The sequence below is a fragment of the Xyrauchen texanus genome, chromosome 25 (genome assembly GCF_025860055.1).
Source record: "Xyrauchen texanus isolate HMW12.3.18 chromosome 25, RBS_HiC_50CHRs, whole genome shotgun sequence".
NCBI lineage: Eukaryota > Metazoa > Chordata > Actinopteri > Cypriniformes > Catostomidae > Xyrauchen > Xyrauchen texanus.
The window spans coordinates 38,342,203-38,368,915 of record NC_068300.1 but is presented as its reverse complement, the minus strand read 5'-3'; positions in this window follow the sequence as shown (position 1 = coordinate 38,368,915).

Sequence of the window (26,713 nt, the reverse complement as noted above, 5' to 3'; positions counted from 1 at the left end):
ACATGTCTCCACAAAACCCTTTAAAATATATATGTTCATTTATTAAAACGAAGTGTCTGCCTTCACTGACAGTGAGATTGGAAAGGGAAAAAGATTGGGATCAGGAAAAGATGACTTGAACCCAGGTCTCACGCAAAGTTTGACACTACTGATAACACCTGATCTGGAGCGCAATAAACAGCAAAATAAATTTTGTTGTTTACAAAAAGTCATAGAATTACGCCTAATATCGTGCAAATGCCTTCATGCAATTTTAAGACATGAGCAATCAAACATAGTATCACTGTTTGTTTTTTTAATTTGTTTTTTTTTAGGCCACCCTGTATTGTATTAGTGTCAAAATGAGAGTTTCTAAACTAAGATTGGACACCTCCCAAGTCAGAAGTGGGACTTTCTATAGAATCAGATACCCCTTGATTTAAATCAGAGTGGAAAACAGTGTTCGACTATCTGAGGTACCTTGTGGTCCAATTTATCAGACAGCAATTGGCATTATTTGATGGCTTAAAAAATACGATGCATATGGCATGAGATTCTGAAAATCTGACGGGTCACACTGGAATGCAGGTGATCTCATCCCAGCATGTTGCAGTGAGATCAGTTCTGGCTGGCAGTGCCAGGCCTGGTCTGAAATGGCACAGAAAGAGGTGGGAGCAAGGAGTGCCATCCGTTCCAACAAATGACACCATGAAGTTTGTGAGCATATGACAGAGGGTGATTACACATGCATGCCTACATTAATACCATAAATAAAAACACACACACACATGCGACTGCCCATAAAACCACACACACACACACACACACACACACACACACACACACACATCACCGATCCTCCACCAATGTGTCAATTTGGCAGACCTCACGCCACTCTCAAGAAGGATTTGTTTTGAGCTCGATGCTCAGAGTGAATTGTTTGCCCTTTGGACTTCAGAACAGAAGTAAGTCCAAACATCTGGAGCACATCAGCGGTTTGAAAACAAATAGCTGCTACCGGTCCCGGAACGACTGCCACCGAATTTGCTACGTTAAACAAACATAATATTGTTCTGAAGCCAAACATATCAAACAGTTTTGAGACTGAGGATGTGTGCTAAAATAATTTGAAGGGATTACTAACATCACTGAGTAGCAGGGATTAGAAACAAAACATATTTCATTTTGGTTCGATTTGAGTGGAAACAGTATTTGTGCGTTCCAACTTTAGCATTTAGCGGCCTCCTTTCCAATTGTTAACCTGTTAAAACAAAATAAATAACAGTTATCATCAGCATGATCTCATGAAAATGACGTGACTGTGTCAGCATTTTAGCTAAATTATATTACGTGGTTCATTGCACGTATCGTAGCAGTTCTTAAATGAACTTCACAAAACAGATGAGTTATAAAGGTTAAAGCGATATAGAGTTTTAAATCAACAAAACTTCCCTAAACCTTTAACCTAAACCTAATGATGCATTTTCTCTCAAAACACTAGCATTTTGGCTGTGTCCTTGCAGAATGACACCATCACAGAACTATAAATGCTAACCAACACACTGGCCACTACACCAAGTATACTGTGTATTTGTAAACCAGAAGTGTAAACCAGCCTTAAAACATTGCTTAAAACAATGTTCCAGGCCCAAAGTCTGACTTTCATGCCCTGTTGTGTGCGTGGGGCGACAATGGGGTAAATGCCAGTGCAGGGCAACACACAAGCCATAGCACAAAACACCATTGTGCCCACTTGTGCTGGCACCCATCCAGAGCATTTGAAAGATGATACAGACGGCTGATAGAGAGAACATTTAGTTTGTGATTAAATAAAACATACTTTGACAAACAATATGTAAACATTCCACATATAACCTCTCGAACACACACAGACGTATCTCCGCACCCCTGCTTGGGAAGTGTCCTTGGCTTGTTGTTTTTCACGGTGAATCCCGAAGTCCGCCCACACTGCTCACCATGCAGAGACCTTCTGTTCCACCACAAGCTGGCTACTGCAATATAACACATGCATATATACACATAATCTGTCTCATAACCATGCATATACCCTTTAACATTTAAATAATTTACATGCACACATTGACAGTTTTTCAAAGCATGTAGACGGCAACTCATACTTTTATATGCTGCCATGTAGATTAGTTATTTGCTTACTTTGCAAAAAATATTGAGTATATTCAAATAAAAAAATAAAATTGAGAATTAATTTGCATGAGATATTGAGATTTTTTTCAAATAATATATCCTGAATTAAGTTTCTTTTTCTTGTCTTGTTTTCAAGGAATGTTCCTGGTTCAAGTTAAGCTTAATAAACAGGATTTGTGGCATACTGTTGACTCCCACAATACAAAGTACTGACATTCTGAATTCTGTAAATTCCCTTGTTTAAAAAAAAAAAAAAAAGGCACAATGGATTTGAATGGAGCCAGTCCATATATGCTAAAACACACAAAGTATAGCCACAAGTTGTAAAAAATATTTACAGTTACATGATTTTAATGTGATAAAATCATGTACTAACCTTTTCTGTGTAAAAATATATGCATTACTGAGATTACAGGGTTTCACTGTCATGACAACGAAGTTATAATATTGGGTATAACAACACAGATAATATTAAGCGATTTTATTACACTAAAATTATGTTAATATACATCATGTTTGAAACTTGTGGCAACAGTATGTATTTTAATGTTTATGGACTGCCCCTATTCACTTCCATTGTAAATTTCTTACCCTAACTGTGTTTTTTGCTCTCTCTTGGATGAGTTGATTGTGAAGCCACAGTTCGTACAGGCAGAGCCGCAGGAGGAGCTGGGAACTGAATTCCAGGAGGAGGATCTGGAGGTAGAGTGGAGGGAGCCGCAGGGGAATCAGGGAATTGAGACTCAGGAGGAAGAGTAGTAGGTAGAGCCGCTGTAGGAGGAGTCTCAAAAGGAGCAGGTGGAGCCGCTGTTAGAGGAATGACAGGAGGAGTGGATGTGACCGCTGGAGGAGTCTCTGGGAGAGCGGACGTGACTGCTGGAGAAGGAGCCGTTGAAGACTCAGAGGGCAGAGTCACTGTGGTCAGAATCACTGATAATGACTGGGAAACGGCCTCTGTGGTCGTGGACACAGGCAGTGTTAGGGGAACAGCCTCCGTGGCCGTGAACACTGGCAGTGACTGGGGAGTAGGAGTCTTTCTCCTCTTCTGCTTCCAGACGGCCATGAGCACAGCTGTGGGAGTCTCGGAAGGCGGAGCCATGGGAGGCTCGAAGAAAGTCTCCAGGATCACAGAAGCTGGGAAGAAATTGGTCTCTGCTGAAGTGAGCTCAGACCCCACTGGAGCCATAGTCCCCCCAGAAAATTGTGTGCATGAAAGCTGGCTCTGGGATGGGCGAGGCTTGCAAAACTGGCTCTGGGATGGACGAGTCTTCAAGAACTAGCTTGTTGGCCATGACAGGCATGGGCGTGGAAGGGCTGGAGGAAGGATCTGTGGAAGGATTGGAGGAAGGAGCCATGGAAAGCTCTGCAAGAGGGTTGGCCTGTGGAGTAGAATGCAGAGGACCAACCATTATGATGTTAGCTGTGAATTCCCCAAGGGGCAGACCATCGCAGTCCAAAGGTACCATCTCCCTCACCGGTTCATTCAGTCCTAACCAGAAGGATTCCCTCTTCCTAGCCCACTTGAAAGGCCAAGCTCCTGAATCTCACACAGTAGTCCTCCACTGAAGAAGACCCTTGGGGGGTTATCTTTTAGGGTTAGTTATTTTGTTACGCTGATGTGAAGGATGAGAGGAGAGGAGAGTGTGGATCCAAATGCAGAATATATTTATTAAGTTACTCAGAAGAAGATGAAGAAGAGAAAAATTATGCAAATTAAAGCCCTGGCTAAAAGGGAAATCAAAAACACAACAGCAGTTTGCTGACTAAGTATGTAAATAACATTTAATCCCTTAAATTCTTACAAACAAACAAGAACCAACCAAGACTAAGGGAACAAGAGGGTATATATACACAGGTAAATAATGAGGGAACAGCTGTGGAAGACGGAGGGCTGGTGAGGGTAATCAACAAAGGTGGATCCTGGGAAATGAAGTCCATGAGCCACACTGCAAATGAAAACAAATGGCAGTTTGTGACAGTAGTAATGCAACCAGTCTTTTCAAGATGAACCAGTCCAGATGTCCGTACACTAATGCAAGTAAAGTAGTCATCTGATATTATGGATTGTGTCATATCTGCACTTGTTCATTCACACATGAAGGAAGAGTGGGTGCGATGGGGGTGTGGGGGTTGAGGTTAACTGGTGGTCTTGCTGGTTTGGAAATTTGAATGACTACAGATGAACAGTTTTGGTAAATCTTGACAGTTTATTCATTGCCTATAGCCAATGTCAAACCGGCACCAGAATGTTCCAAAATTATTGTAATTTTGCAGGGAGTGTTCTTAAATTTGTTGTTTGATGTGCAGTGTTATTCATGCCATTTCTTTCATAGCCATCAAACCACTGATTCCCCAATCTCGATCTCGATTCTCTCCCTTCATGTACACGCAGACAGCGGCTGATATCCTGTTGTGACCACAGTGGACAGTGCTCCATAACTACACACTGCAGATGCATACATGCAGACTGACTATCTGGAAGTGAAAGAGGAAACTTCATCTGGGCAGCGGGTTTGGTCGCTCATGTGAGTGATGCATGCTAAAGGGTGTGTGCATGTGTATAGTACACATTTATAGTACACTTAAGTTACAATTTCCATGGAATAAATTAATCCGCCCTGTCTAGTTATAACCGCCACTGGTCTGCCTTGGACTTGTTATCATGTGCCTCCAGTGATCCAGTCAATACAGGTTTTATTCTTGAAGTGTGTGTGTTGGGTGTCTTAAAATGCCCAATGACCTCAATGCAACCATATTAAAGAAAAATCGTGAAATTAGATGTTTAATTTAATTGAAAATGTAAACTTTCATCTCAGTTGTTTCTCCTAGACAGAAATGGGATTAAATAAGGAGCCAATTGAGAATGTTTTCATCTCCTGCTTCTGAGATGTTTGTCCACAGAACAAATGCCAGTAATCTCATCGAGCATGTTTATATGCACACCAATATGCTGATTACTCCCCAAAATCATCTTATTTATAAAATCTGACAAAGCAAGAAAACTGTGTTTACATGAGATTTGAAATAATCACATTATTCTCTCCTTTTGAAGTCAAACCGTAAAGAGACATGCGGTGAACACGTGTGCACATTGGATAAGCTGGTGAGAACACCGGTAAAGGTATTTAAATGCCACGCAAAATTTGCGTTTCGACCAGTTTAATCTTTTATGACCTTTTAACCGTATATGACCTTACACCAATAAAGGAACACCATTTATTACGTTTACATGACCACACTTGTTGTCAGCTTATTAAGTATAATCGGTGTAAGAACGTGCATGTAAACGTGCTCATTGTCTGTCCTCTAGAGTTTTTAAAGTGATCTCAACAATGTCTAAAACTATGATCTAAAACACTAAAGAGAGATTTCTACAGAACCTCTTAAAGGACAGGAAGATAATTTCCTTTTTAAAATAGTTTTGCATTCCCTCGCAATAGGTTTTGTGTTTCCTTTACAATACCTTCATCCCTTAAGAACATTAACTATGGTTTTACTACATTAACCATATTTCAACTGTACAAATGCAAAACGTTTTCCAAGGGAACGCAAACAATTTTGCAAGGAACACAATCTGTTCTGAGGGATTGCAAAACGTATAGCCAGGGAACGCAAAACTTTTTAGAAGGGAACACAAAATCTGTTGCAAGGTAATGCAAACCTTTTTTTTACAAAGGACAAAATTTATCATGAGTGAACACAAAACGTATTATGATGAAACGCAAGCTACTGTGAGAGAATGCAAACTATTAAGAGGGAATGCTATCTTTTTGCGATGGAACACCAAACTATTATGGGGGGGGGGGCTGTGGCTCAGGTGGTAGAGCGGGTCAGCTGCTAATTGCAGGGTTGGCAGTTCGATTCCCGGCCCACATGCCGAAGGGTCCTTGGGCAAGACACTGAACCCCAAGTTGCTCCCAATGGCAGGCTAGCACCTTGTATGGCAGTTCTGCTGCCATTGGTGTGTAAGTGTGTGTGTGAATGGTTGATTGGGACACAGTGTAAAGCGCTTTGGTAACCTCTAAAGTTAAAAAAAAGCACTATATAAGTGCAGACCATATTATGAGAGAACGCAAAACATTTCGAGGGAACACAAACCTGTTTACAAGTTTTTTCAAAAGTATTGCAAGGTAATGAAAAACATTTTACAAGGGAATGCAACATATGCATTGTGAGGGAACGCAAAATATTGTGAGGGAATGCCACATTTATTGTGCGGTAACACAAAACTATTACAACGGAACACAAACTATTTTCTCTCCTGACTCTGCAGATTTCAGTATGAATTTAAACAATTCTCGTTAAACATTTAAAAAAAAAATGTTTTTACCATGACCAAATTATCAGAGCTTTAGGGCCAATTTACACTTGCATGCATTTTTACTGATCGGTCTGCTATCCGATTGAAAAAGCTCATTCCATTTATCTTGGCCACATCAATGTGTCTCCGCCAAACAGATATAATCCGATCTTCAATTCCTGTGCTATATGCAAATAAAACAGGTAGTGAATTTAAAAGATGTGCTTTATTATTTGATTCCAAAAGAATTTGCCCAGTGCGCGTGTTTGTGTAGGGGCTTGTGTCTGTCTGTTTTACCCCTCTGGCCTTCTAGTAGGAGAGATGCATCATGCACGTCAGCTGCGCTCATGTTTAGTTTCAGTTTCATCAGCTATCAGTATCAAATATATGAGGAAAAAGGTTTCGTCTCTACTACAACATGTATTAGTCTCTTTCTTTGATATTATTTACTGCGCGGCGCAAGCCCTATGCAACTATTCGGTGATAACTGATGTAACACTATGTGGTTTGAACAGCCAGATACATTTAGACTTAACCAGTTTCGAATGGAATGCATCTCAAACCACCTCCTGAAGTGGTTTGAGCGATTGGATTGCAATGCGTCTCGAATGCGTTTCAGAGGGCATTTATAGCTGGTATTTTCATGATCGGATAGCTATCTGATCAGTGAAAACGCATGAAGTGAAGGTGTAAACAGGCCGTTATTTCTCCTAAAGAATTTAGGCAGAAACAATTTAGACAAAGTCCATACTTAAATTAAACATAATTGAGAAGTCTCGTGAGCTATGATAGAGCAACATTTGAGAAATAAAATGTCCTTCTTGGATGTAACATTCTTACCATCAGAGAGATTTGTATTCATTGTTTTATCTCTCGTGGCATGTGCTCCCAAACTTTTGCATTCATTTGTCTCCCCACCAAATAAGGACAAAATCTGCCACTTCTCCGTTGATGCACTCACATTCTCTGCAGCACAGGCACTTTTCCATGGGCATAACCTTACATTGTCTGCAGGGATATGGATACCTGCCTGTTAAGTTGTATTTCAACCAGCCACCCACACACACATTCTAGGACTTCTTTAATTCATGCAAGCCATCGAGATGCACACAAGGATTGAGATTTGCCCTATAGCTTGACAAATCAAACCTCTGTTCCTCAGTGTCATGTTTTAATGTGGTCAGTGTCATGACCCTCTGCTGTGAACCCCTTCCCCCACCAATCATTTCTGCATTGTCACTGTTTCCACTGTTTGACATGGAGAAACCCGCAAATTGTCACACCCTGAGTTGTGACAAAAGTGGAGCACTTTTAGTCTGAGAGAACAGTGTTACACAAATGTGCTGAACTCTTTTTCCACAGAAACAATGGACTCAGGATTTCGTAATTCTCCTTAACCATTTCTTCCATGTCCATGTGAGTCAACCGAAAAAAGGGAAGCGACTAAAAACAGATAAGAAGGTAAAGAGGGAACCGAGCAAAGAAAAGGAGAGTGAGGATGTGTGCGAGAATGTGTAGACAGAGACAGACAGTGAAGGCTGTCACGCACATATATTACCCAAGTCCTTTGACACTTGCTTTGATTACAACCAATACTCTGTAAAGATAATGTTGTCAATTTGTTAACATGTTAACATATGAAATCTCAGTATTTAGATCTTTCTCGTTCCACTACAGAAAGTGTGCAAATGGATCATTTATGTTTCAATTGAAAAAGATTGTTCAAATTTATAGAAGCTCCCAAAAATGATAAAGAATTGCATAGCAAAATCCATGAAGTCCAAGATTCTGACATAGACCTTCAAGATATGAACGTTTTAGAGATCAGGAGTAGGGTTGAAAAGCATTGCCTATACACAGAATGTTGAGAAGATATACCAGTAGCACTTGCCGATTGCAGAACTTGTTTGATGAAGGCCTGCATGTCGTGTTCCTTGCACCTTGTTTGATAATGAACTTTCACCAGAATAACCACTTAAATCCACAGTAAGTGCACAGGAGTCCATTCAGACTGATCCCACTGTGAATTTGGCAACAGTAGGTTGAAAGTTTTGCTACTGAAATTGGTCTGTGCTCACTGAAATTAAAACCACTGCCCCCAATGGCTGAAACGGGAAGTGCTGTTGAACGTATGGACACGTGTGAGCTCCAGTTTCCAGATTAAATGTCCACACTGTGGAGCCAAAAGCAAATTGTAATGCAAGTTGTTTTAGTTTTAAATTATGTATTGTGATGTAATCATCCACCCTAACCCCATGACTGTCTTTATCTTTCACAGGGAGGAGTCTATGTGACTAATGACGTATTAGATTGAGCTGCTAAAAACAGTTGATAAGGCCTCCCAATGTCTGTCTACTAATAAGCCTTGTCTACAAATCACTGAGCATGACAATGCTCGATAGTTTAATATCATATAGTCTAGTCCTTAAGGCATTGACATTATTCATTTTCCCTCCCATTTCCAAAGATGATCATAAACATCATATATGTTTTTTTCAGGTGAATACTAACCACAGTTTCTTTGATGTTATTAGCCACGTTCACACAAACAGCCCTTTCCAGAAAATTACCTACAATTACCAGTTGAGAGGTCATGTGTGAACACGACATTTTTGAAAATACTGGTAGATTTTTCTCTGACAGTTTTCCTTAATGCAAAGTTTTATCATTACCTATACGTTTCCTTATTGATGGTATGTATGAATAGCACATTTACCAGTAAAGGTAATGATGATGGTGATGATTTTCCTGTAATTTACCTGGTTGCATGTGTGAACGGGGCTATTTGCTATAGTAAAATGTCTTGAGTGGATTAGTTACTAGTTCTGATTATGCAGTATGACATCATTGACAGCAGAGCTAATTCAGTAATTTCAACATATTGTAACTATCACCATGTTGTAATTGTTACAACATGGAACTTGAAATAAAGTAATAAAGATTTTCCACCATTGGTTGCTCTTTCTTGTATTTCTGAATGCACTTGAATGCATATTAGCTATCTAAATGAGGACACCCCTTAAGGCCAAAGTATACTTTAGGATGTACAGCTATGTCAGGCACACGGCGACTGTTTGCAAATTTCGTCCACGTGCAGTCCAGTTTTTCTAGAAATGAGGACAGTCAGCGTATGTGTGTGTTGTCTGTACATGCATTCGCTGTTTGACAGTATTTAGAGAGTTTCACAAAGGAGTCGTATTTTGCATGCGGTGAATGCATCTGTATGGGCTTACATTAAAAAAAGTCAACTTTGAAAAGCAGCTTGACTGTGCGCAAGATGGAACAGTGCATAGAAAAACGTAGTAAACCCTACTTCTAATATTTCTACATAAAGCTAATTATAAATGCAATAGAGTTACTCTAACCCTAAAAGAAAACTTTTGGAAACACTTTAAATTAATGTTTAACGTTGTTAAATATAAAGGGGTTTATTAATGACTAAAAAGTAATTTACAAATGCATTATAAATCATTTACATTTAATTATAACTAAATTATTAAAAGGGGCTACTTTCATGCAATACCTGCCCAATAGTGAGCAGTTTTACCTCACATGTTATACATTTTTATTAAATACACTTATTTATACTTGCAGTATATATATATATATATATATATAAAGATTAAAGTAGGAATGATATCATTTTGCTACAGTCCGCTTTGTTTATATTAGTTACTGTAATGTCTTTCCTTGTCATTTTGCTGTCAAAAGAATGGTGTTACTCTGAGTGATGTCTCGACCTAACAAGTCGTATTTACAATAACACTTTTCAGCTCTTCACGCTTATTCACAGCAAAAATATTTTTCTGTAAATCGCTCAGGATAAAAGCGTGTGCTAAATGAATCAATGCAAAAATACAATAAATGCAAATATATCATAATAAAGCCCTTTGACCATTAAACCCTTCTGAACTTTATGTGAAGTTTTCTTATGCAACTCATTAATAAATGCTTCATGTGTCCACTTTACAAAATTGTTGGCAGGAATTGCATGAAAGATCCCTTTTTATGCATGTTGTTATAACCGCATATAAATGATTTATAATGGATTTGTAAATGACTGTTATTCATTAATGAAGACCTTTATAAACCCTCGACAAAGGGAACATTAATATTACCATACTTTTTGAGTTTAAAAAAATAAATAAATAAATAAAAAAATATTATTTCATTTATTTAAGAAGCATTTTTATTTCCAAATAAAGTTGTAGGGATAACATTGTCCCCAAACCATAGCAAAATAGACCGACAGACAGACAGACACACACACACACACACACACACACACACACACACACACACTGACTCAGCCATTTCCCAGCAGAAACCTGCTGATTTGTTTCTCTTTTTTTTTTTTTTTTTTTTACATTGGTGAATATAATGGAAATTACAGTCATGTTACCACTGCATGCACTTGATTTCAGTGTGTTTTATTTCTTTTTGTATTACAGCACAGTTTTGAGGAAGTACATCTGGAGCTGAGTTTCAAATCTTTGTGGTTCCACATTTATAAATTCCACTGATAAATTCTGGTATTTCAGGGTAAATATTTTTCATTAACTTTCAAGTCGGCCCTTTTTGTTTGATTTAATCCCACATTCCCCTAACTAAGTGAAGAGTTTTATTTTACTCATTGTATAGCCAAATGAAACAAACTGCATGCCCTTTCTAAAATAATAATACTTTACTGCACTGAAAATAAATTATTTTGTGGTGAATTAAATATAGTAGAAAAGATGAAGTACTTTCTACATTGAATAAGTTAGTTTAAGTATGAACTTAAAAATATTAAGTCATTTCTACATTCAAACATGTACAAATGAATTATCTAGATTAAAAGTAAAACCTTGTCATATTTATTTGCTAATTTGAGTAAATTTCACTGGTAAATAAAATAACTACATTTTACTTAACTTTTCAAAGTGTTCCCAGCATGCACAAGGCTTGAATAATTAATGAACATGCATTTTATATATAATTGTTTTGTTACATTTTTGGTAACCAAACAGTTTTATGTACATTTTCTACTAAAATTAAACATTAGATGTGCCAGCTATGGATGTATGTGTATATAAAAGGCTTTACTTGCTTTTATTAATGGAGCTTTTAAATAGACATCATATTTCAGAGGGGCACATAATTAAATATAATTGGAATGAAATCACTCTGGTCATGAGACAATTTGCACCACCACTGTAAACATGTTCACATTAAATCAAGACTGTCTGAACTTTTATTTATAATTGACAACTTTGTGTAAAAGATATCAACAACTATTTTAAGACCCTTCAAATTTCAAACAAATTTCAGACCAAATGCAACCGTGAGATTAAATGGTTAAAGTTGTTTACCATGCCATTTGTAATTGTATGTGTGTTTTAAAATATGGATATTTCGGCTACAAATATTTTGGCAATGTTACATAGACGTTTTACACAACTGTTTAAATGATCCTAATTGAAGCGTGATGATCAGAACGTGATGAACATTGTTGTCACATTATGTCATTATTTGCTTATGTAATTGTGACAAAATTTTGTCACAATGCAAAATAATCTTACTGGTCCTACAACTGCAATTCTGAAAAAGTTGGTACTGTATGAAAAAAGCTAATAAAAAAAAAAGAGTGATTGGTAAATTATATTCACCCTTTGCTATATTGAAAGCATTACAACTATACATTATATGATGCCTTGTGTATCTTAATTCTTTTCTTTTTTTTTACACGCTCCTAAAAAGTTGAGAGAGTTGAGTGTTTACCACGGCGAAACATCACCATTTCTTCGAATAACACTTATTAAGCATTTTGGCACTGAAGACACAAGTTTAAGTTTAATAAGTGGAATTTTCCCCCATTCACCCATTATGCAGGTCTTCAGTCTTCAGTAAGGGGTATTCATTGTCATATTGTGTGCTTCATAATGAACCACACATTCTCAATTGGAGATGGTTATGACTGCAGGCAGGCCAATCTAGCACCCGCAATCTGTTTATTCGGCCATTATGTGGTTCGAAGTTGTCCTGCTGAAAATGCCGGGACGGCCCAGGAAAAGACAGTGCTGGATGGCAGTATATGTTGCTCCAAAATGTTTACATATCTGTCTGCATTAATGGTGCCCTCACAGATGTGTGAGTTACCCATCCCATGCCACTGACACACCCCTGGCCCAAACAGACACTGGCTATTGGACCTGATGCTGATAACAGCTTGGATGGTTCTTTTCCTCTTTGACAATGAGAACATGACGGCTGTGTTTTTCAAAAACTATTTCAAATGTGGACTCATTGGACCAAAAACAGTTCCACTGTTCTACTTTCCATCTAAGATGAGATCGAGCCCAGAGAAGTCGGCAGTGCTTCTGGACAGTGTTGATGTAGGATTTCTGCTTTGCGTAGTAAATTCTTAACTTGAATCTGTGGATACAGCGGCGAGTGGTGTTGACTAATAACGTTTACTAAAGTAATCCCAAGACCATGTTCATGATTGTTTTAAGTCAGTCATGTCTGAGGGATCAGAGATCTCATGCATCTTTACGCACCAAGATTTGACAAGATTCCTTGAAACCTTTAACTAAATTGTACATTGTAGAGGGTGAAATGCACAAAATCCCTCCAATTTGTCTTTAAGGAACATTGTTCTCAAAGTGCTGGTTTATTTGCTGAAGCATTTGTTGGCAAATTGACAGATCTCAAATGATCCTTGCTGTTGAAGGGCTTGGCTGTTTTTGGAGGCTCCTTATATACTAAGACACGATTCCCTCACCAGTTTAGAATCTCCTGTTTCACATTGCCTTGTTATTTTAACCTGTTGATACGCAATCGACCGCACGCGCTAGTGATGTCATTCTGCTTACATTTAATATATAATTTACTGTCTATAAATGTAATTAATGTTAACAAATTATACATCTTTTCAAAGGTCTAATGGTTCAACATTGATATCCAATCTCTTTTTCACGATAGCAATGCTCCAGAAACAGCAATTTAGTTTTTTGTGCCAGAAATACAAATGAAAACATGCAATATCAAAACGCGACTTCCTACCTTTGTTATGAAAACACGATCGCCAGATGAATCCAGTTTGCCACACTTGGGTCAGTTGTCCATGACAAGCGTTCATTAAAAAACATCCAATAGCACTTTTTGTCCATAAAAGTGATAAATCTGAGAAATATTGATATATTGTCCATTGTTTACATGAGATCTCGCCTGAAAGAATTACCCTTTGTCATCGTTCTTCAACAAACTATGCAATCTGAGCACCATTCATGTTGTAAAACTGTATATTATCTTATATATTAGAGTCTCATAAACAAAACTAGCCTGTCTCCAAAGCCTATTTTTAAAAATGTAATAACCATAATAGCCAAGCAGTGCAGTCAGATTTTGATTCGTCTTGAAAGGCGGAGCCTTAATTTTACTCTGTACGCTTCCAGCGATTTTACAGAGAAAAAAGCTTGCAATATCTTCAAATTTGAAACATAACTTCTTTAGACTTTTGGCTTTGAGAACATTGTAGTTCTGGGTTGTCTTGGCACTTTTATTATTGTTTTTTTAGATTATAAAAACATGTTCAGCACAAAATATTTCCATTACTATTAACTTCAGCTTCTTTAACTTGTGTGCGTATCAACCGGTTAACTCGTCAAATTGTTATTAGTCTTAAATTGCCCTTATCTCAACTATTTTGGACCATGTTGCAATCATCTGATTTGAAATTACTGTACATAAAAAACATCTTGGTTACTGTTGTAATCTCCGTTACCTGGTGGAGGGAATGAGAAGTTGTGTTGATGTAGTGACACTCTTTGGAGCCCCACACATCTCTGATCTTTGAGAAAAAGCCTATGGAAATTGGCGAGTGGAATTTGCAAGCCACTCCCCTGGACATACAGTTATAAAAGGAGCTGGCTCACAACCACTCATTCAGGTTTTGTGCTGAGGAGCCAAGACAGGGCCCAGGCCATTTCAGTTGGTAGTACAGTGTTGTGGCAAGAGAGACACAACGTCTCGTTCCCTCCATCAGGGAACGGAGGTCAACAGTAACCAAGAGGTTCCCTGTCTGTCGCTCACTCGACGTTGTGTAGATGTAGTGACACTAGGGGTCCCTATGTGAAAGTCCATAACCAGCTGAACTGTGTTACGTGGACTGGCGGTGCAGGTGCAGGCAAGTTGCTGCGTACCTAGTAGCAAGTGCATCTGGCCATGTAGCCTCCCCAATGCCCCATGATTTTGCACGGTCAAGACAAGATGTATTCACAATGGGAACAGGCCAGCCGTGACCGCGGAGACCACATCCTGCTGAATGTAGCTGCATGTAGAAGAAGCCCCGTGGTAGGACCTGCCCGGGGGGGAGGAATTCTACAGCACTGTGACTGGTGGCAGGGGGGGCCCTGCCGAAGGGAGACTAGGATTTGACGTCAGGGAAATGGTAACGTGGAAAATTCATCACAAGAGGTTACCACAGTTAACCAGCACATGTGGAGCACCTACCCCAATATAGGGCATACTAGCACATGTACTGGGCCCGGCTTCTAATTTCTCCATGCATTAGGGGAAAAAGTACAAGTCTTCCCCTCAGGGAGGGGAAAGGCACTGTGCACAAGCAGCTGCCCGCACACTTACCTGTTTGTACTTGTCAACACATGGGACGAAACTGGCTCAACCTGGAGTTTATAAAACCTCGAAAAGGTATTGGGTGTTGCCCAGCCAGCTGCTCTACAGATGTCTGCTAGAGAGATACCATTGGATCATGCCCAGGAGGATGCCACACTCCTAGTAGAGTGTGCCCGAAGTCCAAAAAGGGGCGGCACACCCTGGGCCTGGTATTTCAAACTGATGACATCCATGATCCAGTGTGCATTCCTCTGTTTGGAGACAGTGTTCCCTTTCTCCTGTCCCAAAACAGACAAAGAGCTGCTCAGAGCATCTAAAGCTCTCTGTGCGGTCAAAATAGATACGCTACACACGCAATGGACAAAGCAATGACAAGGCTGGGTCTGCCTCTTCTTGGGGAAGCGCTTGCAGGCTCACCACCTGATCCCTAAAAGGGGTCATAGGAACCTTGGGCACGTAGCCCGGTCGGGGTCTCAAAATCACGTGAGAGTACGCCGGACCGAAATCCAGGCAGGTGTTGCTGACAGAGAATGCCTGCCGGCCCTCAACCCTCTTGATGGACGTGAGAACAGTCAGGATACCTATCTTCAACGAGACAGCCTTTAACTCAACTGACTCTAGAGGCTCAAACGGGGCTTCCCGCAGGCCCATCAGGACCATGGAGAGATCCCTTGAAGGAATGAGGCTTGGCCTAGGTGGACTCAACCTTCTAGCACCTCTAAGGAAACTGATGATCAGGTTGTGCTTCCCCAGGGACTCACCGTCCACCACGTCATGGCTCGTCACAACCGCCTGACCTTTGGTGTGTGTGTGTGTACTGCGGCCGGGTGAGCGAAGGCGGGGAGCCCACGTTTTAGCACCCTTGCCGTGAGTGTTCGATGTGCGGCGATCGTGACAACAACGGTCGTAAACACAGATGTGTATGATCCATGGAGAGAGGAAACCGCTCTTTTTTTGGAAATGTGGGTGCCGCAGCCCCTTGGGTTTTGTATTTTGAGTATGTAAATCAAAACAAAAGGGAACAAAGGATTCTCCTCCCAGCCCTCCACTGGTGGATAGAGTGGTCTGTGCACCACCTTCAGGGTTCCAGCGGGTTTCTTCATCCCTGGGTCATCCGTCTCAGCTTTGAGGCCTTCCTGAGGCTCTTAGCACCAGATCGTTAGATGGGGGCATCAGCTTCCTGTGGGGGTCTCAACACCAAGGCTGAGTGGTTGGCTCGGGCTGCGGCGGAGGCGCCTTATCCACCTGAGGAATCTCTGTGTACCCCTTGGCCATCCCACTGCTGAGAGAAGATATAGTGGAGGAACCCAGAGGTCAGGTCCGGACAATAAAAGGTGCCCACCATGACTTCATGAGTTCCTCATGCACCACCGGGAGAGAATAGAATCGGGCGCAAGGGCTCAGGGCAGGGTGGAGGGTTCCACTCCTGACTGACAGTCGCAGCAGCCCGGGCAAGTGTGGCCATCAGCTCCATGTCGGCCTCAGACTGGGCGACTACACCCGAAGATGGGAACCCAGTCAAGTCTTCCACGTCACCCAGCGGAACCACTCCGATTGGGGTCCCCAAATCACCCCAAGGGCTAACCATCGTGGCCATGTGCCCGTTGGCAGAAGGACCGTGGCGGGGAGTGGCTGGAGTGGCTTTCCCCCGGAAGAAGGAAAGCTGTAACCACAACGTTGTCATGGTCATGCTCTCGCAGTGAGGACATGAACCATCCACGAACGCTGTCTCAGCGTGACTATGGCCCAGACACTTGAGACACTGATCGTGGCCGTCAGAGGCAGAGAGGGTGCGACCGCATCAAGGAACTACACACAGACGGAAAGACATCTTTAAAAAGATGTCATTGCACACTCTTTTAGAGGACAATGCTGCAATGTGCCATATATCCAACAGCATATACCCGCGAGATGAATGGAACGGCAGTGGAACTCGCTGATCAACACTGCTCGGCTCCGAAGAAAATATCTGAATGAGTGGTTGTGAGCTAGCTCCTTTTATACCCGTATGTCCAGGGGAGTGGCATGCAAATTCCACTCGCCAATCCCCATTGGCCTTTTCTCAAAGATCAGAAGTGTTTGGGGCTCCTAAGAGCGACCCCTAGAGTAACTACATCGACACAACTTCGAGTGAGTGACAGATAGAGAAATTTGAAAGTTGTAGTGCTCTCAAGATTGCAAAGGGTGAATATAATCACTACTTTTTGATTTTATTAGCATTTTTAATACTGTCCCAACTTTTTGGGGTTGTACTAATAGGCTTCATTTTCTGTAAGTAAAATGTATTATTTTTTATTTATTTATTTGTTTGTGGGGGGTTGATTGATGACTATATTATTTTAATTTTTTTACAGTATTTCACCCTCACTATTGTTAACAGTATTGGGTTAAACCTAGTTAAATATATACACTACTGTGTGACGTATAGAGAGAATAAGAGGTCATAGATGCATCAGTGGCTCTCTCCCCCTCATTCTCTCTGTGAAGATGGTGTAATCAAGAGTGAGCTGTAATTAGGGCATGCTTGTTATTTTAAGTTTAGAGAACACAGTAATTACCAGCGCACAGTCTCACTCCCAGAGAGAGAGAGAGAGAGAGAGAGAGAGAGAGAGAGAGAGAGAGAGAGAGAGAGAGAGAGAGAGAGAGAGAGAGAGAGAGAGAGAGAGAGAGAGAGAGAGATTGAAGGAGAGCAGATGATATGTTTAGTAGTAGACCTATATCACTGTGTACTTGTGATGATATAAGGAGAACTGCAATTTAGAGGATCTTCACAGAAAAAGTAAATGTCTCTCTCATGGATTGTGTAAATAATCCTAATCATGCACTGAGATAGGTGTGACAGGCAAGACATTGAAACAATTATTATGAAAGGTATATTTCCATGGGCAATGAACAAAATCATAATGTCTTTTGTTTTTTTCTTTGCACAGTTTTCTCCTTTTTTCTCTTTTGTTTGGGACAATTTGAATGTCTTTGCACACTCTGTTTAAAAATAAAGTTAGATATGAGAATGCCCAGAGTTTACATGTATGTTAGATACTTGTTTGCTGCATTTCCTTCACTGTCTACTTTTTTATTATTATTTGTTTTATATAAAACATGAGGTGTTTCATTATTTTGTGATTTTGTTTGTCATATTTTTATTTTGGGGCAATGCGTTTCCATGTAGCTAGAGTTCTGAAGTTGCTCGCCCACATTTTCAGCCATCATAGTTCCTGAACAATTGTTCCATTTATTTCATCCATAGAGATTACATAAAATATTTTACACCAGAGCTGTAAGCATGCACAAAACCAACCAGCTCCGAGTGGAATCAAAACATTGCAAACTATAATTTGAAGGAAAAAATATAAAAAAAATCAGACAAAAGTAGTAAGTTTAATTTACTCACCAAAGGTAATTTTACTTTTAATTTTACGTCAGATAGTGTTCATTTTGGATCCTGGTTAAGCAATTGTAGAGACGGTGTTCACATAGAAGTTAGTCAGTCATTTTATATTCCGTATAAAAGTATTAAAGGTACAGTCGCAATAACGGCCTGTTTAATTTCCTGTTTAAAGTCACAGAGAAAGTGAAAAACCAAAATCAAACACCAAATGTTTTTGATGAAAGAAAATTACTGTCATAACCTCTGTTCCCTGATGGAGGGAACGAGATGTTGTGTTGATGTAGTGACACTAGGGGTCTCAATTGAGAGCCTCGGTTACCTCTTATCTTTGAGAAAAGGCCAATGAGAATTGGCGAACTGAAATTGCATGCCCCTCCCCCGGACATACGGGTATAGAAGGTGGGAGGCATGCAACTGTTCAGACAGATTTAGAGCTTAGGAGCCGAGAGTAAGGTCCCGGCCATTTCAGCAGCTTAGTACAGTGTTGTGGCAAGAGGGACCATCAGGGAACGGAGGTTACAACAGTAACCAGCGATGCCAGCTGCGGCATTTTCTCTCTCTATGTTTTCTCTCCATAGTGTTAGATGTGGCTGGGCCCATCTAACGCTATAACATGCATCGGGGAAGGCTTTCTTTTTCAATTCTATTCTTTCAGGTGGAAAAGACCCCATGGAGACCACATCCTGCCCAACTGGGGAGGGTAACATGTGGCAAATATGTTACATGGGCTTACAATGGAACACGTGGAAGTGGCGCGGTGGTAGGTCCTGCCTCAATGGAGAAGAGCTCTACAAATACAGCGACCAGGGGAAGAGGGGTCTCTTCCCAACGGAGACACGGGTCCGCTGACTGTACCATGGAAAATACATCACAGGAGATTTTGGAATAATCAGAACCTGTAGAGTACCTATTCTAGCACAGGCAAGTCTGTGTCTGCGGTTGGTCTGTCTGCAAACTTCCTCTGCTGGTGTTGCCCAGCTTGCCACTCAGCAGATGTGTGCTAAGATTAGCCAGTGATCGAGGTAGGTATGCGAATGCCCACTTCCCTTAACTAGGCAAGAGCTGCCTCTGCGACTTTCGTGAAGACACAAGGGGACAGGGACAGACTGAAAGGGAGGACCTTGTATTGATACGCCTGGCCGTCGAAAGCAAACCATAGAAAGGGTCTGTGATGGTGTAATATTGAGACGTGAAAGTACGCATCCTTCAGGTCTACCGCCGCAAACCAATCTTGATGCCAGACGCATATCAGAATATGTTTCGGCGTCAGCATCTTGAATGGGAGTCTGTGTAAGGTCCGGTTCAGAACTCGTTGGTCCAAGATTGGCCACAACCCACCTCCTTTCTTGGGTACGATGAAGTAAGGGCTGTAGAAACCCTTTTCCATCTCGGCTGGAGGGACAGGCTCTATCATGTCCTTGCGCAGAAGTGTTGCCATCTCCGCAAGCAGGGTGGAGGCGTTTTCGCATAGCCGAATTGGATGGTCCTGGCCAGCCACCGCGACGGGTTGGAAAGTGTAAGCCACGTGTCCAAGCCCTGGGCAAGGGGCACTAATGGGAAGATCAGGTGTGACATACTCCAGGCGGGGGGAGCAGGCAACGTCACGCCTGGGAACGTTGCGACATTCCGAGGTGGTTGTGCTGCACAGAGGCTCAAAGCACTTACCTTGCTCCGTGTATCTGGTGTTACGTCCTGAGGGATGTATATTATATCATTGTGACAGTGATATTTTTAATGTGGTTTATTGTGTGTTGTGTCTCCCTGTGTATGTCACTCTCCATTTAAGCAGGATAATGAGGCCCACCTGTTGCTCATCTCCCATGATTGGCTCAGCTCAGGAATGGAGAGTATAAGAGGCCCACAGGGAGAGAGACACACAGAGAATATTTTCTCCTGCACTAGTCATTCTATCTCTTTGTCTCAGCTTTGCAATTGTTGTGTGCTAATGCGAGTAAGACAACAGTCTTGTCAGTTGTCTTTAAGCGCGAGTCGATTAACAGAATTGTCATTTGCAGTTGTTTACTGTTTATATTCCTTTGGTAATGCCTTACAGTTGAATGTGCAACTTCTACAAGTTTATTACCACAGTTTTACCTTAATTTGAATCTATTTAAGTTGTTTGTGTTGTGGGATTATTTACTAGGGAGGTGGACGCCATTTACTTTGAAGCATTCTGTTTTCTCTTGGTTATTTATAGAGAGGGAGTTAGGCAAGTGATTTGTGTTTTCTTTTCTTTTCCTTTTTGATAGGTAAGTCACTCTCTAAACCCCTTTTGGAAGAATGTCTATTGTTTGTTATTTTGGCCAGTTCCACACCTGAAGTTTTCCATTTATCCCACTGATTTCTTTAATAAATGTGTTATATTTTTACTATTTCACACGTTGTTGTGATCTGTGGTTACTCTGGGACCTGGAGGCAGGATCACTTTTGCACTCTCTCCAAAAACATTTGTTACCCACCTTCCCATACCCCTAGACCAAGGAAGGTGTGCCGTAACACTGGCCTGGTGTGGGTAGGCGGCGAGGAGTAGGTTCTGTAGCGACGACCTCTGGACTCATCACTAGCTGCCAGCTTGAGGCGCAGGTGTGGTGCAGTTTGGAACGTGAAGGCGGAGGGTCTGCATTTGTGGGGGCCCAGCTGCAGGTGCTCGGAGTCTGATCGCCATGAGAACGGCGGTTGTGGGCACCAGCTAAGTGACCCAGGGAGTGAGGAAACTGCTCTTTTTTAACAATGTGGGTACCGCAGTCCGTTGAGGGTATGGCAAACAACAAAAAGGAATAAAAGATTCTCCACCTGGCCCTCCACCGGGGGATGGAGTGGTCTGAGCACCAGCTCCGTGGCAGACATCTCTCTCCCTGGGTTGCCTGTCTCAGGAGCGTTTGGGGGCCTTTGGGGTCCGGGAGGAGGTCCGTGAGACGTGGGGCGTTCCGTCTCCGGTTGCTGTAGATGCGATGGCTTGACTGCGGGAGGTCTCCTACATGACAGATCTGGATGACGATCCGGATTTGCTGATCATTTACATTCAGTAGGTTTGATGCGGTACAGAAACACGCCCCCGTCGGGGAGGGAAGGCGGGCTTCCCAAGATGTTATGTGAGCTGGTTCACCTGTGGTCTGGAGAGATCGGGGTTAAAAGAAATGCCTTGTTAACATACATATTTATTATAATTCCAAAAGGGCTGCGATCCCAAAGAGACTTCGGAAATTGCAGACACGTTCTGCGGTGAAGGGTTGCTGATCCTGGATATAAGGTAAGGAGCAGTAACTAAATCCATATTAGCTCGTCAGGGAGCAAAGCTGACTCCACGTTGGACATAGTAAGTTGTAGAAAGAATTGTGAGGTTGGCACCTGAAGGAAGCAGAGTGGTTGGTTGCAGGCAGACCTTTAAAGCGAGAAGTGTACAGTGATTGGTTAAAGGAAATTACGACTGAAATGATGACATGTACCACACGGGTCTCCCTGACAGAACTACCGCTTACGATTCCATTTTTCCATCACTTGATCACTGACATGGAATTTGCTGCTGTGTTGCTGGTGTGTATATTAGTGTGTTGTCCCCACCGGACACATTGCAAAGGTTCTTCCCTATTCCAACCAATGTTTAGAACTCAGAAGGAGATGAATAAAATGTCAGAATCCAATGTGAAAATGGGTAAATTCGTTAAACACCATTAAGAAATGTTTAACATTTTAAACGAATCGCATGCATTAATGCGTTAATTTTGACAGCACAAAAAGCTTTGATCTTTTATCAAAAGCATAATTTTGATAAATATGTTTAATAACATAAAATATAAATTATATTTAAAAACTAAAATTATAAATAAATAAATAATATCAAATATTTAGTGCTACAATAGTGAAGTATATAATCGCATTAGAATGAATGTAAGACATATTAAAATGATTCAGAACACATCTCAGAGAAATCACAGGACTGTGAAATGTGATATCTGTGTATTGGTCTAGAGATGACACAGGGCTGATTGTTTGCAGTATGAAAGATTTGTGTATTGACTGAAGGGCTCAGTGAGAGTACAGCAAGAACCCATACTCCTTCATTCACTCACAATATCTCAATTATGTCATATGGACCTGCTGTGCATAATGTACATGTGTGTGTTTGCAGTGATACAAACACTCAAGCACACACAGTGGTTGGGAAATTAATCTCATAATTTACAGTAGATTAGCTTGTTTTGAAAAAGTAATTAGCTATACTACAGGCTGAAGTAGAAAACTGCACTGAAGAAATTTGAAAGAAGAGGCAGAATTGAAGCTAATTAAGTATCATATAACTCACATGAGTATCAAATAACTATCAGATTTTTTTTTTACACACATAACAGTATTTATCTGGCACAAAACAATGAGGATCTCAGTTAGGGTGAGAGCATTAAATTATTATTTTTTTGAAGTATGGAATACCCAACATATTATATAGATAGAGAGATAGAATAGACTGTAGTAGTATATTTTCAACATTTAGCTAATTGTTTCCAGAAGCATTTTTAGGGCATCTATCAACCGAAGAAGATACTTCAAGAATATGCCTATTACAAGATCAATCAACAAAACTGTTGTGTAATGTAAAAACAGAATAGACCTTTTAACCATAGAATGGACCAATTTTGCAACATATTTTTCCCCCCAGCACAAAATTACATAAATTTTTTCGATGTCTCCGCTATGGTTTACTATCAATAAATGACTTCTCTTCTCTGATCACTTAACAACTCTCATTAAAGCTGAAGAAAAAACGCCACAAAAAAAAAACCATTGCGTTTGCATATTACCACTTTGCTATGAGAGTATGTTGGTCTCCCTCTTCTCAGATAATTCCTGAGAAAAAGACCCTATTAATCTCACTTGTGTCACTTCCACTGTTTCAGAAGAGAATTTTGATGAATCAATTATTTCAAACGGCATTGGTTCTTACATTTCTAGTGACCAATCACAATGTGAGATAACACGGGAGCCGTGGGGGAGGGGATTTCTTCATACGGCCTCAGAAGATCCACAAGTTGCATGGAATATTTTATGGTGCTTTTTTGGAGATTGATAGCCCCTGGTCACTGCAACGTTCTTAAAAATGTCTCCTTTTGTGTTTTGAGGATTTAGATGCATGTGCATTGATGTTTTAAACATCTTCATGTTTCCATGACTGGATGTCAGTGGATGGACATAAGATACCAGAATTTAACAAAAATGTTCCCCAGACAAAGTATGCTATTTATCTTTAGCCTGTGAAGGAAGGGGGAAAAACAGACAGAGAGGACGAGAGAAACATAAAGATACAGAAAGATTTAACATATCATTCATCTGTAACTAAACGCTTTCTGTAAATATAGCAAACACATTTACTTCATTTCAGTGCCACTTGAAAGTAATCTCCATACTTTTAGCTCCTGTTTTTCTGAGCCACACTTGTGACGAAGTGGAAATCCAAATCATCTTGGGATGAAACCACAGACATAATAATTGTTTTAAAAACTAAACACAGTCACTATGGAATGAGCGTCTTTTACGATGGACCATTTTTCACTCCCAGCAGTTCAAGCTAAGCCATACATTATCTGAAGTAGTGGAGGCAACCAGCATGAAGTTTTGAAACCAGGGCACCAACAGTAGAATATTTCTTTTTTTTTTTCATTGGGAAAAGCCCATCACACTCCCCCGGGAATATGCATGTGTGGTTGTAATTATCCCTTGCCAATAAAATGTAACAGGCTAACCTTGTCCAGTGTCTCACCTTGTGCGACCACACCCTCCAATAAAAGGCATTTGAATATAAAGAGTGTTTGCTAGAGAATGTGCTTAGCTGTGCCTCCTAAGCAAAATCTCAGAATAACCGCTATCAGGACTCCTCTTGCTGCCACAGCTATGATGCTAACCTTGCCTTAAATATCCCTCGCTTTTACGTCAGGATCTATTGATCCTCAGTTTGCCTTTTATTGCACTTCTGTGACCTCTGAAGGTCGGAAGTCACCACCATCAACCTACAAACTCTTAAAGCTGGCCAGCGTTCAAGGAGAGCTCAAGTGTGTGTTATTCAGAGGCAGTGTTGGGGGTAACACAGTAAAAGTAATGCATGTAACATAATTAGATTACTTGTTTTGGAGTAACAAGTATAGTAACACAATATTTTTCTATTTTAGACCATAATCTCTGAGTTACTTTTTAAATAAAGTAACGTGTTGCTTTTGTACACATCTACTGTCCCTGTATTGCGAGAAATCGGGGGTAAAAGTGTGCAAACTTCGGGAAGGAGACGTAGTGCATGATTGGCATTGTAGTTCTATAGAGTGTGAGGCCAGAGACCTTTTGGCAGAGATGAGTCAAATCTATTTAAATGAATGGGAAAAATTGGAATGCCCAACCAAGAAGCTCTACTACCCAACAGTCAATGGATGTAGAAAGGAAGTCCTGCCTTGCAGGTAAACGAGCCAATCACCTTTTAGATACAGACATCACCTGTCAATCAACTCATGTGTTAATGCACACTGCAATAAAAAAAATCAGTAAACGTATTTAGGCAGAGGGATTATAAGACTAGTCTTCCACTGGCCACATCATGATACAAAGAGTAAAATACTCGCTCAATTCACTGACTTATGCAGCCGAACTGCTCCGTGTTACAGCTCCCCGTATCTGGGAGAATGGGAGGAGAAAAGACTCTGGATCAGTGGCGTTGAGCAACATTCTACATCGATTATATATTTTAGTTTCTGAAAATATTCTACATATTTGTTTTATAATAAACAAGTAGTTTGATTCATGAAACAAACTGATTTTCCGACATTTTGGTAGCATTAAAAACAATTCCATTCAAGTTGCATGCGATCAACCAGCGGCGTCTGTCCTCACCATGGATCAACTCAAAACAAGTGTGCACTGAGTAACATAACGCTTAACTTTCCATAAAAGTAACTGTTTCATCAATTAAGTTACTTTTTTAAGGAATAACGCAATATCCCAGATAGCAAAAAATATCTGCACGGCTTCTTTTTGCCGCCGTCCCTAAGCTGCCGGCTATAGGTGCGTCCCACTGGCGGGGATGAAACGTTTTCCGCCGAATTCGTCACTCCCATTTCTTGCGAGATGCCGCCGGCGATCATTTTCTCTGGCGGTTGCCTCGGGCTGATCGACCGCGGGCGGCTGGCGGCAAGCCACTTTGAAATACAAGGATTTCTACTCTCAAAATCGACCAGCCATGTTGGCTATTATTATTTTTTGCTCCAAAGCCATTAGGGTTTATAACAGATTCTTGACTCTTGATTCCATGATAAGGTAAGGTTTAGGAAATGACATTTAAATTACTTTGAAACTCTGAAGCGATTATACAGTAATATATGTAAAATATATTGAGTTATTTTATGCACTTCAAAATTGTTTACATTTCTTTGATTGCTGCGCATTTGAGACATGCACCAATAAACCAAAAAGAATTCCTTTTGTAAAACTTACTTGGCAATAAATATCGTTATGATTCTGATTAGGTTTTAAAATAGCTATTTAATTCATGGTATGAACAATTTAGCAGAATAAATTGATGAAGTTAGACTTTTCACGAATGCCTGACTATCAGTGAACAGTGAAAGACATCTGCAACATGGCCAAAATCTCGGGTATACTTTAATTTTTTTATTAATTTGCAACCATGGTGATATCTATCATAAACATGAAAATCCCTGTTTTGACGTGAAGGATAAACTCAATGAAAAAGCGAAATTATCCTCTGGTTTCACAGTTGCGCAGAAATTTCGTTTATGTCTAAATTTTTTCCAGCCTCGATTTTTTTTGTTAGTTTACCTTTTACAGGTTTTGCAATTATGACCTGTACAAATGTTTAAGAAAGTGTTAAAGTCCCTGTAAAGGCAATAAAAAAAAATCTAAACGCATTATAAATGTTAAAAATGTATTGCTAAAACACAATACAAAGACTGAACTGTGAAGTTCCGCTGTCGTCATATATGTTTCCGGTTTACTTGCGCGTCGCCCAAAATGTCTGTTTTTACTCGATGTCTCCAGAATCTTCCGAAAATACACGTCAGCGATGTTCATCGCATTGTTGATGCCTGGTCCCCTGCTCCGACAAGCAAGAGGGACAAGGGCTTTAAACTCTACATATCGAGTTATCTGCACAACTACAAGGGTAAGTATTTTAATCTAATGTGGTGTGCCAGCAGATAGCGGCTAAGCTAGTTCGCCACGTGTTCATTTTTTATGTAAGGTTAGTGTAGAAGCTTGTTTTTTCTTAGTTT